Raw genomic sequence first — 18,234 nt, 5'->3', positions numbered from 1 at the left:
CCAGGGATGAATATACCATAGTGAAACAGATTCATATTTAATATCACTGACATATGACATGAACTTTGCTATTTTGTGATAGTAATACAACACAAAGACTTAAAAAAGCTTTAAGTTACAAAAATAAGTTCATGGACTGTTCAGAAATCTGATGGCACGGGGAAGAAGCTGTTCCTGAATTGTAAATGGGATCATTTGAAAAAGAAGGGGCTTCATATTAATAGTCAAGACAATGTCCAAGCAATGAGTCTTTAAATCCCATAACGTTCATTACTTTCAGTACGATGCACTTCTTGTTGAACATTGCATTACCAACACAGTTGATAAATCTTGGTAATGATCCAATTTCCAGCATTAGGCAAATAAAGCTCACTCTGCACAGACGACTTAATTACATGTACCAAATAATACAAGGAAATATCGCCAGCATAAGAGTAAATTACATCAGGATGTATCTCGTCCAGTTTCCTGATGGGCAACATATAGAAATACTTGCAGTCACTTTGATCTGATATTATTAAACTGAGCACTGAGTTGGACGTCTTTTCCATCATCTACATACAACCTACCTTAAATATATATACAGTAATGTCCAATCATGTTGAAAGCTACAGGTTTAACAAGGATTTAGTCATCAGGCCCATGACATCAGAAGCTGCTGTGTTCCTGATTTCAAATGCCATGCAGGCACAATTAAGAAAGTATGCATTTCAGGCCTCCTTCATAAAATCAATACATCATGACACATTCTCTCTCGGCATTGCTTTGAAAGCAAGGACTCATCAGTGACTGATAAAGTCAAGGAGTTCCAAGGACCTCCACAGAAGCCGTATCCAATGCCAGGACATTCAAGCTCCTTGAAATGTTCCAGTGTCATTCTTGAAATGCGTTCTGTGGCTAGCAATCTGGTATCTCTACTGTAGATCTGATGATCTCTGGTTTCACCAAGAGCTGGTGCGATTCTGCAGGTGAAGACTTACAGTTGGCACGTAGTGCAGACTGGAAGAACATAAGTTTAACTCAAGCAGTAAACGGCTCCACCGCATACCCAGGTCTGTACCATTCACAACATCCCAGACAAGATGAAAGCAGTTCATTTCATTTCCTCTCAAGTATCAGCAAAGTAATGGAAAGTGTAATTGAGATGCTAGCAAATGGCACTCACTTGTCAACTTGCTCACCCATGCCCACTTCAGGTTTCCCCAGGATCACTTGGCACCAGACCTCATTAAACCATTATACTAAACATTGTCTAAAGAGCTGAATTCCAGAAGTAAAGTGAGAATGACTTCCTTTAGCCTCAAGACAGCATTTGACAGTGTGGCATCAATGTGCCCTAGTCAAACTGAAGTCAATAGGTATCAATCAGAAAACACTCCAATTGTTGGTGTTATACCTCATAGGAAATAGCAAATGTTGTGGTTATTGGAAGTCAATCATCAAAGGTCCAGAACATTATTGCAGAGGATTCTCAATGTAGTACTTAACGAGTTCCTCGAGTCTGTGTCTGATGTTCAACTATTAATTCCTTCATCAAAGGCCATCCTTTTGTCATTGGAGAAGAAGCGGGATGTTCACTGATGATTGAACAATATTTACTTCCATTCAGCACTCTTCAGCAAATGAAGCCCCACATAGTACCTGCAGTAAGATCTAGACAACATTCAGGCATAGGCTGACAATGAGGCAGGTAACATTCATCTTACCATCAAGTATCAAACAATGAGCATCACCAACAAGAGAATATCTCACGACTTAGCCTTGACATTCAATGGCATTATCATCACTGAAACCTCTACCATCATCATCCTGGGGGTGTCACTATTGACTAAAAACTCAGTCGGGCTAGCCACATAAGTACTGTGGTTCAAAGCTCAGGTCAGAGGTTGGGTATCCTACAATGAGCTAGTCATCTCTTCATACCTTCCGCCCATTTGAAGGCACAAATCTAAAGTGTCATGGAAAATTCTCCACATTCCTGGATGAATGCAGTTCCAAAAACAGCCAAGACATTGACACTATCCAGGACCAAAACCCTACTTGATTGATAGCCCATTCATTACATCGAAAATTCATTCCCTCCATTGCCTGTGTGCAATGGCTGCAGGGGTGTGTACCGTCTACAAAATACGCACCTAGGTGCATCTGACTGTACCTTCACTTCTAATACCAAGAAGGGCAAGAGTTCAAGGTGCATGGAAACACCACCACCTGCAGGTTCCCCAGATCTTACATATTCTGACCTGGAAACACATTCAGTATCATTGGGTCTAAATTCAGGACTTCCAAGCATAGTGATGTGCAGTACCTGCACTAACAGGAGGGCAGGAGATCAAGATTTGGATTCATGTTTCAATTTACCACATGCACATTGAAACATACACTGAAACGTGTCCTTTGCTTTAATGACCAATACACCCAAGGATGGGCTGGGGGCACGTGTCACCACAGATTCCAGCACCAGCGGGGCATGCCCATCATGTTCAGCACAACAAAACAGAACACAGCAAGCAAAAAATAAACAGGATAACAACATCTTCCCTCCCTCTCACTCACCAACCCACCCGCGCACCAATAGGTAAATCAAGAAGGATACCCACCATTGCTTCCTCAAGGATAGCTGGTATTGGCAATAGATACCTGGCATTTCCAGTAGCACACAACATCTGAAAACTGAATTAACAGATATTCTATGTCAGCAGCTTCATCAGCTAAGACTTCTTGGGTAATATAGCATGTTAGAGATCACCACTGTCTTCCCCTCCTTGAAATATTTTATATTATGTCAAAATATTGCAAGGAAGAACAAGGAGAAAAGGAAAGATATGCAGCAATCCTTTCCACCAGACCACTTTTCAGCTACGTGTATTTTCCAGGGGACTTCAGAGCAGAACACAAGAAACAGTTCATTCCAATTCTGGATCATCCCCATGCATCTGTACTCATCCCCGGCTAGAACATCTGTTATCCTGTTCTGCACTCTGGACAGAGCAATAAGGAGAGTATCCCCTGAATGTTTCCAATCAATGTATCTGTCTTCAAAGAACATCCGACAAGAATGAAGAATACATGTCTGGTCTGTTCAGAATTTTGCACGAATTCTGATGATGTATAATATATATTGGTAATCATAGCACTGAAGACACCTTCATGTTATTATTTCTGTGAATTGATGCTTAATGCGTGATTATTCCTAGAGAAGTAGATGCATTATTAATACAGGGACTTCGGAGCTAATAAGCAAAATTACTTAATAGCATTCCAACTCAACTTTTTCTAGTTTGCATTTGTCAATTAATGCTTATGAGGTTTCAGAGCCAGAGGACAAAGAGAGAGGATGATCATTTAAAATTTGCCCCAAGGGTAAAATACGTTCCCACAAGAGCAACAGAGAAAATAGCATCATTGTCATTCAGTAAATGAATCAGCTGCAGAAATCAGGACCAGTAGTCTCACTACAATAGTTCGCCAAGAAACAAAGATACAGTTGAGAGGATACATGGGGAGGGGAGCAATAAAGCGACACAAAATATGGCCCTGAAGAATAATTTTGCACTAAATTCCAAATATTCCTTGCTCTGTCAAAAGTCTTCCTTGCACTGAAAGTATAACCATTTCTATTGCTAGTATGATAAATTACTGCCAGACTCATATAGAAAAAGAAATTACACATGTACAGCCATAATTTCCAAATATGTATTTACAGTGGGATGGCTCCTAGACCAAAGTATACAAAAAATCTTTTTCCTCAGATATTGGGACTGTAAAACTCCCCTATAGTACCTGTTAATAAGGTGCAGTTGGGTCAATAAACATAACCAAAATATACATGTACATTTGCTGCGCCCCAAAGAACTTAGCACCTGAGAAGTTGGTGCTTGCTTAATGTGTACAGAATATACAGATCATAATGTTAGTCAGTATGCAAAACTGGTTTAATGACATTGCTGCAACACACATCAAAGTTGCTGGTGAACGTAGCAGGCCAGGCAGCATCGGTAGGAAGAAGTGCAGTCGACGTTTCAGGCCGAGCCCCTTCATCAGGACTTAATGACATTGCTGTCAAATTGGAGCTCCATGCTTCACCTGAACTCCCCTCTCTTAATCCCTCAGCTGCATTCAGGAGCAGAATTCAAAGGGGCCATCGGCTATGGCAGGAAGACTCTGAATGATTCCTACTGGTTGAGCTACAATTGTACAAGGACTTCAGATTTTCTAAAGTCAGCATGTTGTGTAGGTTAGATGCCAACGCACTTCTCCTTGACTTCAGACCTTCTGCTTAGATCAGTGGGTCACTTAGTGCACAGCATGAATGGGAGAATGCAGAGAGAATGTGCAGAAATGGACAAGCTTCTAAAAGGAGGAGGTGGAGGAAAGGGGGGGACAAACCTCAACAGATGCCCATTTTGGCCCAAGGTGGTCTCTGATGTGAAGCTGTGAACTCTGGGACCTCAGTGCTTCTGTGTTTATTAACAACTACACTGAAATATGCCATCTGCTCCAGTCAAAACTCTAGGGTAACAGTCACATTACCCCTGGCTATCAAGGACAGTGTGACCATGAGCTCATGCTCTGAATCTCTACAGGCTTGAGGTCCAGACATTTGCATCATTTTACAGTTTGCCATTCACTGTTACATGAGGAACATCCCTGGAGAAATTGCTCATTCTCTCCTGGCTGACAGCAAATGGTTCTAAAGAAAAATGGCCACTTTGCACTAAATTTAAAATACTTTCCCCTGGGGAAAAATGTTAAATTGCAGCATAATTTTCCTTGCACTGAAAATAGGTAGCTTTGTCCTAGGCTCTCCGTGATGCAGGGTGTCACACTGAGCACTGTCAGAAAATGTAGAGGAGCCTTGACCTAAAAGCAGAGCAGTGGAGAAGATTTGGCAATGAACGATAACTTTAATTATAGACTATGAAAATAGCAGGACACGAGAGGCCACAAAACAAGAGAGAACAGATACTCAACATTATAGGCAACAAGGTAACCGAAGGCTAGGAGCAACTGACTGAGGCTGGATGGTTTGATGAGTGATCAAAGACTGTGGATGAGAGCAGGGTTTAAATAGGCTGCAGGTGATGAGTTGGAAACGAGTGGCAGGTGACCCCTGGTAGCTGGATGGAGACTGGGAAGAGCGCGCATGTGCGGGCCTGACAAGCACAGCCACTATGGTATGTTCCCATAAGCTGTATGAGTTAAACTGCCTTTATTCCATGGTAGCCTACATGTATTTAGGCCCATATAATAAGACAAGTCAAAAGCAAATTACTGCCCTGGATTTGAAACATTAACTCTGCTTCTCTATTCATAGATGTTGCCTGACCTGCCAAATATTTCCAACATTTTATGTGTTTATTACAATATGCTGCAAAAACTGAGAAACATGAATTTTCCTGCTGATGCAGAATCGAAGCTCATTTGAGACCTATGCAAAGGATAATATTTTGCTACCACATGAAAACTGGTAGAACAGACCATTGCCATGCTGAAATAGCGATTCCCCTGCCTGTTCTACCTCAGAGTGGAGATCTCTGGGGATTGAGATGACGTGCTGTATCCTGCAAAAGGGCATTGTCATAAGAGCACACCCCTGACACCAGTAATGTGGAGAGCAGCTGGAGAAGGTAGAGTGAAAGAGTGGAATAGGAGAAGGAGGGAAGCATGGAAGGAGGTTGCACATTCCATATATATGTTGGCCTTGCTAGTAACATCCACAACCAAGAAATAAATAAGAAAAACTTCATCCAACTGCAACTCCAAATTGACATTCACCAGCAATCGCATATCTGACCACTGCAGAGTAAAAACCACAAAAATATTTATCTTAAACCAACCATCCTGTAATACAGGGGAGGGTGGTCTGCATTGTAAACAGTAGGATCAAGTTCACAGTGCTTTGTCTATTTCATGAGACATATACAGTACTGTTCAAAAGTCTTAGGCACGTATATATAGTTTGGAATCAACTGAACTTGCCTGGTGTCTCAGGGCTAAGTATGACTGCATCTGTGTCACTCATCCCCCACCCCCGGACTTAGCCCTTCTCTGTCACCTGTCCCACACTTCTCCCGCGGCACTCCGCTCATGCCATTTCGAATATCCATTTCTCCCACCAGATTTACAAACTCGCTCCCCACTCCAAGTTGATGAATGGAGTACTGTTCAATTAGACTCCTATTTCATGAAGAATGGACTATTCTAACTCACACCACCTCAAGCAAGAACTTCTTCTGAAGTTCTCCTGGAAAATGCATGGTCATGCACTTAGGTAGTAGAAATAAATGTGCAGACTATTTTCTAAACGGGGAGAAAATGCAAAAATCTGAGACGGAAAGGGACTTTGTGGAGGACATCCGGAAGGTTAACTTGCAGGTAGAGTTGGTAGTGAGGAAGGCAAAAGTAATGTTAACATTCATTTCAAGAGGTCCAGAGTACAGCAGCAGGGATGTAAAGCTTAAGCTTCATAAGGCACTGGTGAGGCCTCACCTTGAGTATTGTGGTCCTCATTTAAGAAAGGATGTGCTGACATTGGAGAGGGTTCAGAGGAGGTTCACAAGGATGATTCTGGGAATGAAAGGTTTATCATACAAGGGATGTTTGATGGCTCTGAGCCTGTACTCACAGGAATTTAGAAAGATAAGAGGGATCTCACTGAAACTTTTTGAATGCTGAAAGACCGAGACAGAGTACATGTGGAAAGGTGGGGAGTCTAGGACAAGAGGGCACAGCTCAGGATAGAAGGGCATCCATTCAAAGCAGAGATGTTCTTTCAATCAGAGGGTGGTGAAATTGTGGAATTTATTACCACAGGCAGCTATGGAGGCCAGGTTGTTCAGTGTATTTAAAGCAGAGCTTGATTGGTTCTTGATTAGACACTGCATCAGTGTTTACAGGGAGAAGGCTGGGGAGAGGGGCTGAGAAGGGGGAAAAAAGGATCATCCATGATTAAATGGTGGAACAGACTGGATGGGCCAAATGGCCTAATTCTGCTCTTATGTCTTATGGTCTAACGGTCTTCTCCCCTGACCTGTATTCATACCTGATCACCATCACTAGCTCATATGAGGCACAGACTCACGTTTCAGACAACCCCGATAAGAATCTCTGGGCATTCCTTCCAAACATATCATCCAACCGTGCCAGTTTCCTTTGTGAAACAAATTCTACAGTGAAATTGATTTTTTCTCCATAAAAGTTATGTGTTCTTCTTCAGGGCCGGCTGGTGGCGCAATGACATCGGTGCCGGACCAGGGAGCAGAGGTTCCACGGTTCAAAACCATTGGGGTCCACTCCCAAGTACGCTTTCCATCTGTGCTGGGTTGAGTGTCGAGATTGTAACTTGACCTCGTAAAATAAAGGGAAAAATACTACAAAAATGTCTGTGTGAAGAGTAGCACGCCAGTTTCTCTCTCTCGTGCTGCGCCTTGTAAAAAGCCATGAAAAAGACATCATCACGGACGCACGCACGTACACGCAGATGCATCCCAGACGCACAGCCTCGCACACGCAGGCACACGCCACAAAAAAAAAGTTATGTGCTCTATCTCTAATATAAACTTGATACTTTAAACATGGGTCCTCACTTTCATACAGCGTCTCTAAATAGTGTTGTACATCTTAAAGCATCAGCTGGGTAAAATGGCATAAAGTTCAACACAGACATACCATCCAAAATCCTCTTCAAAAGGAATGCAAAAAGATAATCTCTAGGTATACATTGGACACACTGCTTGTCAGTCATTAGGGATGTTGTGTTGAATGAAAGAGATTGATTGCTTGATTGATTGATTGACCTTTGACAAATTCTTTGGATGAGCCTCTACTGCACTACAGTCCTGAAGCCTCATCATTCCTCAACTCTGTCATGTGTTATGCTGTTCTAGAAATGGGTTACTCTACACAAGTTGAAGAAAAAGTCAGCAACGTCCTACCTTCACACTGTACATGTCTTGTCCAGTCAGATTGGATTCAATAAATCAAAGAGAGAATCTGTTTTTAATTTTATTACGGTATCCATGTAGATTTATACTAATGTGATTTATGGTGGAAATTTTAACCCCTTGAACAGGTGACTTTTGACGAGGTTAGAAGGAAAAAAATGGAAAAATTTAAAACCAGTCCCTGCTTGTTTAATTATGGACAAAGGGGGCAGGGAAGCAGTCTACCACCAGGCTAAGCTTCCATCAATAAACTTTCAAGGAGGCTTTCTGCCTCTATTCCTATGGGTTTTCTTTTGTTCAGTTCTGTCAGATTTCCCAGTCTCAGTGATAGATAAAATGAAGCACAAAGGGCCAACTCCATGAGGCAATCCTTGTGGTCTGGTCTGCAGAACAGAAGAACCGGGAGTCTTTCCTCAGGCACACTGAGCTCACAGTCCAAACTTTCCTGACTTCCATGCCCATTTCCCAACTCTGAAAGTGTTGTCACAGATCATGGCACAGGCAGATATGATAGGGGTGTTTAAGATACTCATCGAGTAGGGACGTAAAAATGCAGAGAATAAAGGGACGTAGCCCGTCCGTGTACAGGTAGAAGGGATATGCATCATTATCACATTACCTATGCATCATTAGCTTCATTAGCTTGGCACAACTTCATGGGCTAGAAGCCCTGTTTCTGTGCTGTAATATTTTATGTGCTATCATACCATCAATCTTCCCCTAATTACAATCCATTCATTTCAACTATGACTATGAGCTTTTCCCTAAATACAATTGCTTCCACCAAACCACAAACTTATACAGCACCACCTCCCCTCCCACCCACTCCCCCTCTGCCTTAGTCTACAGGCTGACAAAAAACTGTGACATGCCTTGTGCTACATTTTCGTAGGACATCCAGAATGACCATTTTCTATGAGAGTTTCTCACTAACTCCCACCTCTGCATATCCCCCAAGATATATCAGGGTTACTTGTATAGGATGAAATTCATTTATTGTTAATGTTTCTCCTGTTATTCTCAGGAACAGCTAACACAGCAATGGTGAATGCATAATTTCTGCCTCTGAAAGGAAAATAATTCAAGTTTACTCATCAGATATTGTATATGTTATTCATCATAACTTAAACCTTTGTTTCACCATAGCCTAACACACTTCCCCTGTATAGCTGGCATTTTACATCCAACATAGAATAGTTCTGCTTAGGACTGGCCATTTAGACCCCAATGTTGTGCCAAGTTTGATATGAATTTATACTAAATATCCTTGCCCATATCCCTCCATTCACTTCATATTTATGTGTCAATCTAAAAGCCTCTTAGACTTCACCAGACTGCCTGCCTCCACTATTAACCTTTGGAACCAATTCCAGTTACCTATCAAACTCTGCATAAAAACTTATTCATGTCGCTTTCAAATCAACCACTCACCCACCCAAACTTAAAAGCATGTCCTCTGGTATTTGATATTTCTACCCTGGGGAATAAAATTCTGACTGCCTTATCTATGCCTCTTATAATTAAAAAAAACTTTATCAGGCCTTCCCTCAGCCTCTAACACTCTGGGGATAATATCTCAAGTTTGTCTAGACTTTCCTCTAACCCAGACAGCATCCTGATACATCTCTTCTGCACCTTTTCTACACTCAGGTACAGCTTCTTCCCTTCTGCCATCTGATTCCTAAATGGACATTAAACCCATGAACACTACCTCATGTTTTCAATAAATATTAATTCTGTTATTGTATGATTTTTTAAAATCTATTCGATATACATATACTGCAATTGATTTACTTATCTATTGAATATTATTGTTTTCTTTTTCTATATTATGTATTCCATTGAACTGCTGCTGCTAAGTCAACAAATTTCCCGACACATGTCGGTGATAATAAACCTGATTCTGATTCTGATTCTGATTCTCCACATTCTTTCTATAATGGGGCAAACAAAACTGCACAAAATACTCCAAGTACAGTCTGATTAAAGTTTCATGCAAAAACAGCATGACTTCTTATGCTTAGCACCCCTCAGAAAGGTTACACCGCTAATGTAATGGTCTTCCTGTAGAAGCAGTGTTTGGGTTATGGTTAGAGATAACGGGTGCTTTGGAATGTGTGCCGTCCAATGACGGGAGTGTGTTTTCATGTTGTGTGCCTGACACCAGGGTGATCTGCGTCTTTTGCTCAGCGCGAGATGGAAAGAGAAGACGCTGGAGAGGAGAGGTCGTAGGAATGGACTTGGAGTGGGGCCGGGAGTCAACCAAGCCCGGGGAAATCGATGGAGGATCAGCGAAGGGGAAACCATGAGCTCCAACTTGTTCACATTGGACTGTTTCAATAAAATGGGCCCTTTTATTTTTTTTTTTTGCTTTCCCTTTACTAACCTTATAGTCAAATTAAGAATTATAAAGCTAAATCGTTTAATTGTATAGGGTGTTCCATCTGTTATTTTGTGGTACTGATTTGTAACAGGGTAACAAATCACACAGCATCGAAACAGGGAGTTTCAGGTGAGCTTGCACCTTAATCTCACACGTTTGGCGGGGTCAGAGATTGTGTTCCCTTGACTTACGCAGCCAACAGAACCTCAAGGTTACCAAGGCAGGATGCCATACACTTTCTTTACTACCATTCTTTTTTATAGTTTCATATTTCTAGCATTTGCTGTTTCCCCCTTGCTCCTTAGCTGAGACCATGCTCTTCCAAACCTACAGAAATAAATATAAGAAATACAAAAATGCAGAATACTGAAATGAAATTAGAATTGGCAAGATTTATACAGTGGGTGGATAGTCCTTTATATAAAGAGATGTGCTCATCTATAATCTCTCCAGGAAAGCTTGTCAAAATCTGTTGCTTTCAGCATTTGATGATGTTCACTTTTGCTTTCCATTCCTGTTTCATATCATTCAAAGAGTTTTGTCTAATTACATCTGATTTTTTTCCCATTTAATTGAACGATGTTAATCTTCTTGTAATTAATTATCATTGCATTTCACATATATAGCTGGAAATTCCTCCATGTGTACCTGCTGTATCTTTGCCTTTACATAAATATAAGGCATAGAAAATTCCTATCCAATAAATCCTAGGATTTTAAACCTGTCAGCAGATTTAATGAGCAGAGAGAAGTGACTTGAATGGTTCATATGCAGCCTGAAATAGAAACATTCACTTTTATATACAGAACGATGCTACGAGAGGCTGTCACAAACCAAGTATCACATTCTGCACAAAAGAGCAAACTGAAAAATGTAAGACAATTTTAAAAATTCAAAATAAAAATGGGAAATCATTAATCTTCTGAAGTTTTCCCTGATCTCCTAAATTAATTTAGCTTTTTCCCAAGGAGGAAGAACAATGTACTTGTCAATCTAGTTAAAATTTCAACAGCAAGGATAAGTAGCCTGTAATTGACCTCAAGAACATAATTAGACTACTATCTGGTGGGAATTATCTGAGCATTAAGTTGATGGATATAGTAGCTAATCATCCCAAGACCAAATTGCACCAAGCAGAGCTATCAATACATTTGAAATGGTGATATTTGTACAATGTAATGGAAAAACTTTGAAAAGGTCATTGCTTGCTTTAGAAAACTTACAAAAAGTTAAGAAATGGAAGATGTCCAACAGCCTTACGGGGAGGTGTGCTACTGCAGTTAGGGAGAGTTGGAACTAATTTGCAGGAGAGTGAGAAGCAGAGTGGATGTAGAGCTGTTGGGTGGGGAGGGGGGAGAAGTGCAGTCAAATACACGAGGAAGTCTAAGTCATTCTAGTAGTGAGAGCAGAAACAGTCACAGTAAGGAAAATAGAAGGAAAGCCTACAAGGTCTTGGATTAATAAGACAGGTGAACTGAGCAGAAGGGAACATGATAATATTCGCTATCGCATGATTTAAAGTGATACGACTGGAGGAAGGACAGGGCTGGTAACTCAGCATTCCTGAGTTACAGGAATGAAGTTGAAAGGTAGAAGATGAGGTGACACTCCCATGTTGATTAAGGAGTCCATTTTGACAGTATTGAGGGAGGGTGATCAGGCCACGTGGTTAATAAAAAGAAGGCACGGGTTGAGAATCCCTTTTCTGAAATTCCAAAATCCAGAAACATCTGAAATCCAAATATTTTTTGAGTGCTGACATGACATCACAAATGGAAAATTCCACAAGATGCTGGGAAGGTTCCCAGGCAACGTACAGGTCTCTGTGCACCACAGGCAGTTCTGAAAAGTGGCTTCACAAAATGTTATAAACAGACATTAATTAAAGGTACAACAGCACTGAATAAAGCAAAGAATGAAGACCCAAATCGTGTATCATCAGAGTCTGAGTGAACAAATTCCCTATGCTGATCATGAAACAAGAAAAGTTCTATCACGACAAACTGAAAATTGAAAATAATTGTGAATATACAGTCAGCAAGTTACAGAAATTTAAGAAAATTTGAGAATCTAAATTGGAGAAAGGCCATTTTTTATGGTATCAGAAATGATCTGGCAAGTGTGCATTGGGACAGCTTATTTTTTGGCAAAAGTGTTCTTGGTATTGGAAGGCCTTCAAGAGCAAAATTTTGAGAATGCTAAGCTTGTAAGTGTGTTGGTTTTCAAGAGATATTGAGGCCCTGGTTAAGAGAATAAAGAAGGTGCATAGCAGGTATTCAGGTAGGATGAAACAAGGTGCTTATAGAGAATAAGAAATGCAAGAGAGCACTTAAGAAAGAAATCAGGAAGGTTAAAAAGAGGCATGAAGTTGCTCTGGCAGACGAGGTGAAGGAGAATCCTAAGGGATTCTACAGATATGAAAAGAGAAAACGATTGCAAGGGACAAAATTAATCCTCTGGAAGATCAGAATGGTAATCTATGTGTGGAGCCAAAAGAGATGAGGGAGAACTTAAATGTGTTTTTTGAATCTACATTTACTCAGGAGATAAACATAGAATCTATAGAAGTGAGGCAAAACGGCACCCTGTACAGATTACAGAGGAGGAGGTGTTTGCTATCCTGAGGCAAATCAGGGAAGATAAATCCCCGGCAGCTAACAAGGTCTTTCCTCGGACCCTGTGGGAGGCAAGTGCAGAAACTTACAGGACCCAAGCAGAGATATTCAAATCATCATTAGCAACAGGAGTAGTACCACAAGATTGGAGGATAGCCAACTTTGTTCCGCTGTTTAAGAAAGGCACTAAACATAAACCAGAAAATTACAGGCCGGTGAGCCTGACATCAGTTGTGCGAAAGTCATTGGAAGGTATACTAAAGGACCGGATATAGAAGTATTTGGATAGACGTGTACTGATTTGCCTCTCTGACTGGAGGCCTGTGACTAGAGGTGTGCTGCAGGAATGTTGCTGGGTCCATTGTTGTTTGTCATCTATATCAGTGACCCGGATGATGATGTAGTTAACTAGATTAGCAAAATTGTGGATGACACCAAGATTGGGGGTTGTAGTGGACAGTGAGGAAGACTATCATGGTTTGCAGGGGGATTTGTAGCAGCTGAAAAAATAGACTGAAAAATGGCAGATGGAATTTAATGCAGACAAGTGCGAGGTGTTGCACTTCAGTAGGACCCGCCAGGGTAGGTCTTGCACAGTGAATGGTAGGGCACAGCGGAGTGTGGTAGAACAAAGGGATCTGGGACGATAGATCCATAATTCATTGAAAGTGGCATCACAGGTAGATCGGGATGAGAAGAAAGCTTTTGCCACATTGGTCTTTATAAATCAATGTATTGAGTACAGGAGATGTGATGTTATGTTGAAGTTGTATAAGACGTTGGTGAGGCCTCATTTGGAGTATTGTGTGCAGTTTTGTTCACCTACCTACAGGAAAGATATAAATAAGATTGAAAGAGTACAGATTTACTTTACAAGGATGACCTGATTTACAAGGAAAGATGAAATAGGTTCAGACTTTATTCCTTAGATCACGGAAGATTCAGAGGAAATTTGACAGACATATACAAAACTATGAGGAGTATAGACAGGGTAAATGCAAGCAAGCTTTTACCAGTGAGGTAGGTGGGACTGCAACCAAAGGTCATGTGTTAAGGGTGAAAGGTGAAAAGTTTACCGGGAACATGAGGGGAAACTTCTTCACTTAGAGGGCCGTGAGAGTGTGGAATGAGCTGCCAGCACAAGTAGTGCACATGAGCTTGATTTCAACATCTAAGTAAAGTTTGGATAGGTACATAGATAGTAGGGGTATGGAAGGCTATGGTCCTGGTGCAGGTCGAATAGGAGTAGGCAGTTTAAATGCTTTCGGCATGGACTAAATGGGTGAAGGGCCTGCTTCTGAACTGTACTTCTCCATGACTCTAAAAGGCACAGCATTAAATTTTTAAAGTGTCCTCTGATCATGAAAATCCAGCACCAGACAAGTTGACAATGCTATTTTTTTCGGTTTTAAGGTATAAAAACAAAGTGAAATACAAATACAGTGTACCTTTTCATCAAAACACATCATTGGTGAAGACTGAAAGCCTGCCGTTGTTTGTTGCTCTTCAACAGGTATTCTCCCTATGCCGCTGTGCTGCTTTTGTTACCCTGCACACATTATATTTTCACTATATTAATGATATGTAATAATTTTTACTGTTAAGTGATGAACAAGTTTAAGACAAAGACTGGTTACTGATAGGACATAAATTCAGAGTTGGAAATGATGACAATCCTAAGCTATCTCATTATATATTCTAAAATCCAAAAAAATCCCAAATCCAAAACACTTTTGGCCCCAAGCATTTCGGATAAGGGGTACTTAACCTGTAATTACTTTTCTGGGTGTGTCCTACAGGTCCTTTAACAGTGACTCAGAGGTAGAGGAACAGTGATGCAAAAAAATCACAGATCTGGAAGAATATTAAGAGAATATTAAGGTTGTAGTATTACATTTGTCCCCGCATAAAAGACTTAGTGGGGTGGAATTTTTGAAGGACATCCATGAGGATTTCATGAACGATTCTGAAGATTGTAGTATGAGAGAAGGAGCAGTGCTGGGCTTAATCATTCTGAACATAGCCAAGCAAGTGGTGTAGGATTGGTGAGAAAGTGATAATACCTTCATATATCTTAATTTCCAGTCCACCTTTATCCTTACAGGAAAGGATAAAGTTGGAATGGAAATAAGGGGCCTGAAGTGGGTAGCCTGATTTCATTTTTTTTAACCAGGACCTGGCAATAAGTAGACATGAATCAGTGGCTTCCAGGTGTGTGTGTACATTTGAAATATTTAAAAGCGAAATAGTGAGATTTCAGGCCGAATGTATTTCTGGAATGATTAAAGGTAAGGACAACAAGCCTGTGGAATACTGGGTGTGAAGAGATATTGAGGATTAGATAAAGAAAACATATTAAGCATGCAGTAGGTATGAAGACCGGAAAATAAGAGATGCCTGACAGAACATGCAGGGGAGTAAAAAATTATGAGGGAAAAAGAGAGGTCACAAAATATTACGGTCAAGCCAGACTAAAGGTGGCGATTAATCAAAAATAGCTAGGGTTTAAATGAATTTTTCAAAGATGTAACAGAATGTATTGATGAAATCAGTGTGATTGATGTGTCCCACATCGACCTTAGTGAAGTCCCACAAGGAGGACTGGCTCAAAAGGTTAAAGCTCTTGGAATCCAAGGAAAATTGGCAAATTGGATCCAGAATTGACTTCGTAATAGGAAGCAGAGGGTTATGTTGGACACTTTTTCTGCAGGCAACAGACAGTAATATAGCTATTGTCTACCGATCACAAAAAGCAACCATCATTAGAATGCTAGGACTCTTAAAGTTTACAGTATTTACTAACAACTTGGAGGTGAATGTAGGAGGTTACTAAGATTGCAGAGTACATGAAAATTGGTTATGTTGATATTAATCAGGTAGAGTCATGCTATGATATTGATAAATTGGTAAATTGGTCAGAGCAGCAGAAGATAGAAATTAGTCCTGATAACAAGTGATGTATTGTGGGAGGACCAATGGGGTCAGGTTATACATGATGCATTGTAGGACATTAGGGAATATTGAAGACAAAAAAAAAACATGGAATCTGCCAACAACTAGCAAATGAGAGAAACTGGGGGTGCTGGCAGATATTGTCTCTCACTGAAGTCAACAGCAATATGTGCACTATCAGTTCCAAACAAGATCTTAGACTTCTGAAATCAGAGGCACCTCAGCACTGAAGTGCTTCTTAGTTTGAACTGAGTGCTGCTGTCGACCCAGGTGAAACAATTCTTATCATTGTAACCTGAGAATGATCTCCAGTCACTGAGGATTGTCAAGCAGAGAAGCCAAATAATGAGCAGGAGATTGAACTTCTTACAGTCATGAAGAAAGGAAATCAAAACTAAGAATTCATATTAAAGAAGAAGATTCTTTATTCTTTATTCATGATCTCAAAACATGCAGATAAATATCAGAGGATCTATAAGTCAGTTTATCTTAGATTTCTGTTTTTGTCCTTCCAATAAAAAAAACAGTGACAGCTCTTCACATTTTCATGGTCTATACATTTTAACAATTGAGCATAGCCTCATCCTTAAAGGAAGGTGAAAGATAATGGATGTAAAGTCAGGATTTGTTAAAGAAAACCAGCAAACTCAAGACTGGGGTAGATACACACCTGGTGGAAATGTCACAATGGGTATCATAGGATATGATCGTTCCTGTGTCCCAGGGTCATTAGGTTGCGTCACAGAAATCCTTGTCATCCTTTCTACCCCCTTGTTCCAATAACCTGCAAAAGAATAGCATGGATATCACTGAGTGGATTAATTGAAGCAGATATTTCTTGGCACCCAAAAATATGTGATGATAAGAGTTCATTTTTCCATTCTCAGAACATGGGCAGTAACTATCTGTGTCTGGTCACCCACAGAAGGTGGTGATGATGGATCTTGGAGTCAGTAGTTGCAGAGGATGATTAAGATAGAGAATACTGGAGTAGGATACAAACAAGACCAGACAAGCTTTATGGGTGTGCTTGCCTGAAATAAAAACAAATCTATCAGTAGATATTTCATGACAATCCCTCAACCTTCTGACTGCTTTCTTTGCATTGCTTTCCAAGATAATATTTTTAAAAATAATTCAACTTCACAAGTCCATGGTAGGATTAGAACATATGCTCTCTAAGCTTTGGTCCAGGCCTCCAAATTATGTTCAATATTATCATTCCTATAATACTGTACGCCTTATATGTGTCCTGTATATTTTTGGGACTGTGATGGCAAAGCTAATGGAGGAAGGAATGTGTAGGAGGAGAAGGTCTTGGAACATGGCAATTGGGACAAAAAGCTTTGAGAATCAAAATAATGCTGGATGTCATTCACTTTTTTCGTTAGGAGATGTAGAGGAAACTCAACCCAAAAGCAGAGTAGTGGAGATGATTCGGCAATGAATGATAAATTAAGTAACAGACGGCAAAAATAACAAGCCACAAGGGGCTTCAAAACAAAGAACAGACACTAAGCACCAGAGACAACTGAAGTCTAGGAGCAACTGGTAGAGGCAGGCTGCTTCGATGAGTGAAAAAGGGCTGGGGATGAGAGCTGGGTTTTAATTGGTTATAGGTGACGAGTTGGAAATGAACGGCAGGTAATTCATGTTAGCGGGGTAGAGACTAGAAGGTGCCTGCTTGTGCAGGCCTGACAGAAACTGCCCCCACCCCTCCACCTCCTATGGCCAGTACCCAATGGCCCATGGTGATCTGGATGAATCCTTTGGAACTCCTGATGAGTGATGGATTCAAGATGAAGCTGAACAGCACCAAAGACTTTCCTCCAGGCCATACCCTTCACAGTCAACCAAGTGATGCACATTCTGTCCACGATGACATGAATCCATCAACAGGTGAATGAACCATACTGGACCAGTTTCCACTATCCTAGGTCCTGGAGTTGTAGGCTCAGGTGGGTTGAGTGCTTCATGGACGAGGGGCTTGAGGCAGAACATGTGGAAAGTATATGTGATCCTGAGGGACACTGGCAGCTGGTGATATTAAATGACTGGATTGATGTGACCGATAATCTTGAAGGGACCAATAAACTGGAATGAGAGCTTGTGAGAGTTAGGGCAGAACTTGGGTGAAGAGCCAGACATTGTCCCCAGATCGGAGTACTCTGCCTGGGGTTGGCCTCACCACAGTAAGCATGATTGGTGTCCCGATGGCCATCCAACCCCTCTTCTAAGCATTCCAGCAGTGGCGAACTAGGGCCCCAGAAAGGAGGATCTCCACCGTAGGCTCCTCCACTGGGAACAATCTGGGTCAGTAGCCATGAAGCACTTCGAA

At 40.9% G+C, this 18,234-nt stretch overlaps 1 long non-coding RNA gene across 1 annotated transcript in view; it reads right to left on the bottom strand.

Annotated features, from left to right (window-relative positions):
• LOC140186772 (uncharacterized) overlaps window positions 1–18,234 on the bottom strand; it is an 87,837-nt gene that overhangs the window by 32,418 nt on the left and 37,185 nt on the right. The window contains exons 5-6 of the long non-coding RNA XR_011882939.1: window positions 16,567–16,680; window positions 14,393–14,493 (exon numbers count right to left, since the gene is read on the bottom strand). This is a non-coding gene — a long non-coding RNA (uncharacterized lncRNA). The remainder of the gene's footprint in view (window positions 1–14,392; window positions 14,494–16,566; window positions 16,681–18,234) is intronic.

The sequence above is a fragment of the Mobula birostris genome, chromosome 23 (genome assembly GCF_030028105.1).
Source record: "Mobula birostris isolate sMobBir1 chromosome 23, sMobBir1.hap1, whole genome shotgun sequence".
NCBI lineage: Eukaryota > Metazoa > Chordata > Chondrichthyes > Myliobatiformes > Myliobatidae > Mobula > Mobula birostris.
Note: the sequence above shows the minus strand (reverse complement) of the source record. Positions and strands in the feature narration are given on the sequence as shown.